The following is an 8,145-nucleotide window of genomic DNA, read 5'->3' on the forward strand; positions in this document are numbered from 1 at the left end:
CCCGTAATGATATTCATTAAACATACACTCTTGAACAATATATTTGGTACTTATGTAGTAACTGGGCTGCCGATTTTGAAATCGGGTCCATCGCATCGCATCGCACCCGACCAAATCGCATGCGATGCGATGCGATGCGATGCGATGGACCCGATTTTTCCATAGGATTCAATGTTAAAATGGACTGAGTCCATTTTAACATGGAATTCAATGGGAAAAAGGGGTCCTTTTCATACCCCTACTATCCAAGTGGGCATGGAGTTGGATATAAACCTGTGGCGAGCGTAGCGAGCCACCGAGCCCGAAGCGTGGCGAGCGTAGCGAGCCCCACGAGGGGACACAGAATACCGTCCCCTCGCGGGGCTCGCTTCGCTCGCCACGCTTCGGGCTCGGTGGCTCGCTACGCTCGCCACAGGTTTATATCCAACTCCATGCCCACTTGGATAGTAGGGGTATGAAAAGGACCCCTTTTTCCCATTGAATTCCATGTTAAAATGGACTCAGTCCATTTTAACATTGAATCCTATGGAAAAATCGGGTCATCGCATCGCATCGCATCGCATCGTATGCGATGCGATGCGATATCGCATCGCATCGCATCTGATTGTATGCCTTAACTTAAGGCATACAATCAAAAAATCGGCAGCCCAGATACTACATAAGTACCATATATTTTTATCTAAGTAGATAATAATCACAGTATATTTCACACTACAATGTCAAGGTTGGTCATGACGGGTATACTTATGCCTTTAAAAGTAATACCACCTTACAGTATATGGATGCAACCAATAACCATAGTATACATTAAATTCAACTCAACTTAAACTCCTCACTTTTTTATCATACATCAACATATAGACCCACCAAAAGGAAGGGGTTCTTTTCAGAATTATTATTGCGCAATAATATATACATTAACCTTGTGCACAATATGTCTAAAGTTGACTAGTCAAGGTAAAGCACTTGTACTGTATGTGTGTCTTGTTCTTTAGGATTCCTGTTAGTGCCACTATGTAATGCTCCTTGCCAACAGCAGTTCAGACCTGAGTCCTGTAAGGTAAGTGTGCTGGGGAGCACAGTGACTCTTTATATAAAATGTCAGGATAAAGTACAGGTAGAGTATCCCGTATCCGAATATCCGTTATCCGAATTATTCCGAAAACCATACATTCCAGAAAGTGAAATTTTTTTTTTTTTTTGCTAAAAACTCACTGGGGACATTTGTAACAGCATCACTGGGGACATGATATGTAACTGGCACTATATATGTGCAAGATAATGATTGCTTGGCATTCAAATTCAGTGCTGAGATAGTACACACATTTTGTTTCAAGTTTTGAAACCTTGTTTTTTGAACAAATAAAATATATTTGTGTGTATTTTATGTGGTAATAAAATATATTTGTGTGTATATTATGTGTTTATACAGCATAAATGCAAGATACTTCAAAATACATCATTGAAATATTAAAATATTCCGAAATACGGAATAATCCGTTATCCAAAATTCTCCTGGTCCCGAGCATTTTGGATAAGGGATACTCAACCTGTATTTGTAATCCGCTCCAATATGGTAAAGAAGATTTTAGTGTACAACTCCTGCCGATGATGCTCACAGAGGATTAATAGTCTATTTCCCTAGCCCTACACTTGGTAGTGAATAAATCTGCTGCAGGTTACTCCAGGCTACTTATTCTTTCAGATGAATATACAATCTTGCCGGTGGCTGCAGCAGGGATACTCAATCTGCTACAGTCTACCACAGGTTATAGAGATTTCCTCTCATGCAGGGAGGAAAGTGAATTTCTGCCCACAGCAATACCATCCACAGTCTTTTGGTACTGATTAATATGGTAACCCTGGTATCTTGACAGAGAAAATAATAATTTCTACTCTTAGGGGGTATAACTGGTGCTCTTCCCCTAGATAACCTTTCCTCAAAGGGTATAGGGAGAGTTGTTGGGTTGGCTACTATATGATACCGGATTAATGAGGGTTATATAATTTGTGTCCTTTTAGCCAATCTGTCCACCTGTTACAAATTGTTTCTGTAGTATCTGCAATCTCTGTAGTGTAAATACCAGAACTCCTGCAGTATTTACTCCTTACTATAGTTCCTCAGCCAATGAGCTTTTATAGATATAAATAGTCTCTGAGGTATGCTATACACTGTCTGGTAGGCTGCACGGACTATAGCCTTGTTAATCTACTACTCCAGACTGTGAGGATTCTGCCTGTCACTCCTGGTCATAGCCGCTCCAGTCAGTAACTGCTTCTTTGTATAACACTGGGATGCTAACTATATATACATATATTTTCTCCTTTGTACAAGAAGTCTGTCATTGAATTCATCAAACTCACAAGCGCTAGCTTTGGAGTCTTTATGTTTTCCAGCAATCACAGTCTGTTCCTTTACCTCCTTGTAATCCCCTCCAGTCACTCCCTGCTGTCTTATTTACACAGATAGTGTCACTAGCTGGACTTGTACTCTGTCACAGAATGGGTGATCTGCAGTCCCACATAGGCCCTCTCCCCCAGCTGCTAGCTGTCACCTGAACTGCTTCTCTGTGGCTTCTGTGGAAATGGGGGAAGGCTTCCTGCTGTGATCAGTGTCACTTCCTCTCCTGCACAGGTAATACTGATGGGACTCAATCCATTTACCAGCACCCACTATTTGGGGGAACTCTGGAGCCGATGGTGTGGGCTCCAGCCTTGCTGACAGTTACCTCAGACTCTCCCCTCAGGGAAAACTGGCTGCTCCGTTTCCAAGGGGATACAAAGCTTTATTAGTCCCAACTGTATGAACACTATACAACATTCTGGGCTGTTACATCTGATAGAGACCCCCCTGGGGTCTGCATATTCATATAGGTAATAGATAAGAATTATTACAAAGCACATATGAGCTAATAAGTTAAACAATGTGATATGTAAGCTGATATTTGGCTTTTGCAGTGTTTGCTAAAACATTAGGAGTTACACCCAGGTTTGAGGAAGTACTGTATTTCCAGACAGTGGTCAACGATCTGTAAAGAACCACAAGAGGCAGTTAGAACCAGATTTCTGCCTATGTAAGGCATTAGGTACTTTCCAGACAAACAGCATTAGGGGGCAGGAATATGGGAGGTCTAGGATAATCCAGTTTACTGGAAGACCACTCCTTTGTTACAAAATGGAATTGCACGTCTGCTACGCAGATCACGTCCGAACCAATATTCTGGTTGAAGCCCAACCCCATTGAGGAGGGTCATAATGAATATGTATGAATTTCCTGTAAGACCCTACCCCTGAAGGGAGGTACATGCTTTTGTTACTGTGTACAAATATGTGTCCATGCAAATAAACGATAGAATACTTGAAATTATGAACCTGTGTGGTTTCTTATTCTGGTATTCTCCTGATCAGATCAGTAAAGGTAAGGTAAACCAGAGGTGACTGAATATATCGAAGGTAATTATTTCACGCTATTATATGGGGGCTGCAAGTCCGGGATGGCAAACAAAGGGGGACATCTAATGGTCTCAGTTCTATGCTGGGTATCGCAGGGAGACTCTGACAACCCCGGGTAAGCAAACAGAAGATTGGTTGCTTTACGATCACTGTTGCTTAGTCAGACCCTCTCTGTGCATCAGTCTAGCCATGTTTATATAGAACAAATTATACATTTATGTCACCCTTTTTACGTCATTTTTAGAAACCCGAAATATTCAGTTCACACATTTAACAATGCATTGTATTTTGAAATAGTTTTTTGTGACAGTAGAAATGTTTCTTATACTGTTCTGTCTAAAGTAAATGTTGAATGAATGATGGACCACTATGGTTACCTTCACGGAACCAGCATGAAAGATTACACCCTGTGGTATCACTTCGGTAAAGTAAATCTGTAAACATGTTTTGTGTTGTCTGACTGTCTGATAAATATTAAGGTGAATAAGGTTCAGTGTCATCTAAAAATGTCATGCTAAATTGTGCTGTGTGTACACAGTGTTATATTGAACCAATTAGGACACAGCCCTTATGGAATAGTGGTCTCTATGACCTATGTCACTACGTGGAACTTGTGTAAAGTGTAAAAATAGTATAGTCCTATGTTATAAGATAAAAGATTATTATAGAGAATCACAATTGCGGTAACAAGACCAACAGATTTTAAAACTACAGTTAATGTACAAAATTATGTGATCAGACAAACTGTCCTAGTATTGAGTTGTCATATTTGAAACAGAGGTTTTTGAAATTAATATTATGAGTTTTTTTTAATAGTAAATAAAGAAAGGAGACTTGCAAACTCACATTGTCACATTGTTCCATGTCACACCTTGTTCAGATTGTAAATGTACAAAAATAACGGCTGGCATTAAAGAACCAGTATAAATTCAGTTAACTGTTCAGGTCACTAATGAAAACAAAGTAGTAGAATTTGTTATTATGGTTGGTTGCCATTTAGAGACAGAATTTGTGAAAAAGGTTGTAGGTCGCGTTTATTCTTGGTGTTTAAATGCATTCAAAATAGCAGCACTCTCACAGGTACTATTGGTCAAGGTCTCATTCATAGAGATAGATTGAGATGGTGGAAGGGGTTTGTTGATTTTTCATACAGCAGCCTTAGACAGATCCATAACAAATCCGAAGCCAGTAATACACAGTTATACTTCCTTGCACAACATCACATCCTGCCTCGCCGCAAGTGGATAAGGCCACACTCATTGGATTTGATCGATCCATTGTAGAGGGAGCAGGAGCTTGAATGGAGCGTTCCGATTGTCAGGTTGTTGCAGATAAAGAAAGGAAGGGGAGCCAGGTTATACACGGTTATTGGTTACAGGATTATTTGGGTATTTGAGACTTACAGTATCACAACAAGTAAATAAGTACTTACAGTATTGTGATAAATGAACCCACCAGAGCACAATATTACTCAGTGTAGCGCAATCAGAACTCATACCACATACAAAAGACAGAGATGTATTTCACAGTCCAGATGCTTCCTGTGACACAAAATAAAAAAGGGGAACTAATTCCAAGACCTGAATGAAATGCTGAATATTGTTAAGTCCTCTAGAATTTAGTTATAATAAGCTATTGTTATGTGTATGTATATGTATATATATATGTGTATGTGTAGATTTTAGTTGAATAGATTTAGAGCAAATTGTCAGAAGCAGACCATTTAAAATGGTACAGTAGAACACTATAATGACAAATGCTGCTAACTATAGATTGTTAGATGTTATGTGCCAGGGTTTTTTTTTTTTTTTTGAATCACGGCACCCTAAAGCATTAAAATGTTTTCAAGGCACCCCTAGGCCAAATGTTTCTTATTCAGAAAATATATAAAATTATGTACATTGTGTTTATGTGTCACAGTTATCTGGTGAGGGACAGGATTTGCTCCTGTTTGTCCACATATATTATAATTAGCAGCCACCAGCACTGTTTTGCCTGTTACATTGCACATAACTAATATGAATTGATCCTGGTCCATCAACCCAAGGCACCCCTGCAAGTGTCCTGAGGCACCCCAGGGTGCCTGGGCACATAGTTTGAGAATCACGGCTTTATGCCCTGAATTAAATTAGTTCATATGTAATTATAAGTGTAATTACAGATTTTTAAAGATTTAGAGGAAGTTGGAAAAAAAAAAATATATAGAAAAGAGGAAAATATGTATATATTAGAACATCTTGACTAACCTCGTGGGAAGGTATGAAGACGCAGTACTCCATGTTGATGGAGCAGGTGTGTTTCCACAAGGTATGATCTTCACACAGGGCAGAAACTACAGTCTCTTAGTAATACAATTATGTGTAATGTCTGTGTGTGAAATAGAAGTAGCAAAATTAACTACATGAGGAAGTACATTACAAGGTACTTGGGTGGGCGGACAGACACTCCTACTCCAGAAGAGTAAGCCAACCCCTTTACCTATCAATGATAAATGAACGCCCATACAAAGTTTAATTCCTCACATCATGTGACATCACGTCACAACATGTTGAAAGAAACCTATTAGGAGCTGATATTCTGCAATTTATGAACTCATCAAGGACAGGCATGAAATAAAAGTAATAGAAGTTGCTGTATTCTGTGCTCTTTTAGTTTTTTTCCTGCAGACTTTGCTGATACCATGCTGCCCGATTTGGAAGGAAAGGAAAAAAATGAATATTGGATGTCAGCATGCAACTGCAATGTCCACTCACCACAGAACAAACAGCAGCCAGCAGCCATCAGCAAATAAGTCCAAGCCTTCCTGTGGTCTGGTGTCCTTGTGCAGTGCAGATCTCAACAGCAATACACCTGTTCTGTCCAGAAATATGATGTCACCGGTTCTGGTGAAGTTCAATACAGACTGGTACAAGAGAAGTCATTGAAAGACTGCTAATAAACTGTCCCATTGTGCCTAAAATCGACACACCTTGCTGGATCAGATCCCACCATCAGGGGCCTGGTTTACGGTGAATGATTGGCCAATGCACTCTGCTCTATGCTTATCATCAAAGACTCACAAGAACTGTTAGCAAACAATACTGTTGTACATGATTAACTGAAGTGACTACACTGAGGCCATGTCACTGGTTCTCCAGGCTTGGAGACCCCTCTACACAGAAGACACCCAGCTTGTGATGATAACCTCCTGTTAAGCACAACAACTCAAGCCAAAATGCAATAAGGAAACAGTGTCCCTACTCAAGTTCCTGGAAGAGCAAGACTGCAGGGCATCGAAAGACAAATTACAGCTCTGCAAACACAAAGTCATATTCTTGGGCCACTGCATTTCTCAAGGCATCAGATACCTGACAGAAGAGAGGAATAAGCTCATACTGCAAGCCAAGGTACCAAAGACTGTTAAACAAATAAGGTCATTCCTAGGCCTGGTTGGCTATTGCAGGGACTAGATCCCTCTTGCATCCGTTTATATGCAAACCTTGTACGATGCTACAAAGAAGTCCATGCCCATCAGATGAAGAAATGTCTCAAGCGATTCAGCAACTAAAGGCAGCCATAGCTTCTTCACTGGCTCTAGGCTTTACAGACTATTCAAAATCCTTTTCCCTCTACTGTCATGAGGAAAAGGAACACGCACTGGGAGTCCTTACGCAGCTACATGGGACAAAACAAAGACCTCTTGCTTAAAACTCCAGCAAGCCTGAAAATATTATCCAAGAAGCACCTGCGGCTGTATTAAAAGACATTGTTCTCAATCATGAACTGACTATACAAGTACCACATGTGGTAACTGAAATTCTGCAATAAGCCAGAACTAAGCACCTATCAGCAGCCAGACTCACCAAGTATAAAGTTCCATATTGAGTGCAACCGATGCGACAATAAAGAGATGCATCTTAATCCGCCAACAATTCTCGTGTGAACATCAAATGTTCAAAATGGGGGAGAATATTGGAACAAGCACCTTCTACAAGCACACCTTTATCTACAGCAGCCCAGAGAATGGAAGTAGATTCGGAAGAAGGTGGAGGTGAGAAGCGAATATTCATGTCATAAATTTTTCCCATGATTGACTTGCTTTGATGAAACAAGAGACTCAGACATTCCCATACGTCCATGACACCCCCATACCCAATGCTCATTATGAACTGTATGTTGATGGGTCCAGATATTATGAAGATGGCACACCCTACACTGACTATGATGTCACCACAGAGATTGAGGTGGTGATTTCTAGAGCCTTACCAGTACAGCTGTCAGCATAAGCAGCAGAACTTGTGGCCCTCACTAAAGCATTGAAACATGCGAAGAACACAACAGCAAACCTTTATACAGATTCCAGATACAGCACGCTGACCTCATAAAAAAACTTTTCCAAGCATTGATGAAGTCATACAAAGTAACTATCATAAAGATACAAGCACACACAGGGAACCAGACCAAAGAAAGCAATCTAGCAGATGCTGAAGCAAAGCAAGCTACAATGACAAGTCCACAGAAAGAAGCAGTTACAGTACCAAAGAGCACAGAACTGCAGTATATGCCTGAACTACAAGTCCAAACTGACTACTCCAACATCTGCAAAGCTCAAAAGCTGAAAGTTAAGTTCAACGATGCAGTTTGCTAAAATGTAATTAAGGCCCAAACCTGATAAGGGTCTGAGGCTGTATTTTGTGCCTAGCAGCTACGATA

General features: G+C 40.3%; 1 long non-coding RNA gene across 1 annotated transcript; it reads right to left on the bottom strand.

Moving 5' to 3' along the window:
• Positions 1-3,971: 3,971 nt before the first annotated feature.
• LOC146058824 (uncharacterized) lies at positions 3,972-5,752 on the bottom strand. Its single transcript, XR_014469977.1, has 3 exons — positions 5,700-5,752; positions 4,886-4,994; positions 3,972-4,748 (listed from the first exon to the last, which is right to left on the bottom strand). It is a non-coding gene; the product is annotated as an uncharacterized LOC146058824 (long non-coding RNA).
• Positions 5,753-8,145: the final 2,393 nt, after the last annotated feature.

Source organism: Crinia signifera, chromosome 2 (genome assembly GCF_055691185.1).
Source record: "Crinia signifera chromosome 2, ASM5569118v1, whole genome shotgun sequence".
NCBI lineage: Eukaryota > Metazoa > Chordata > Amphibia > Anura > Myobatrachidae > Crinia > Crinia signifera.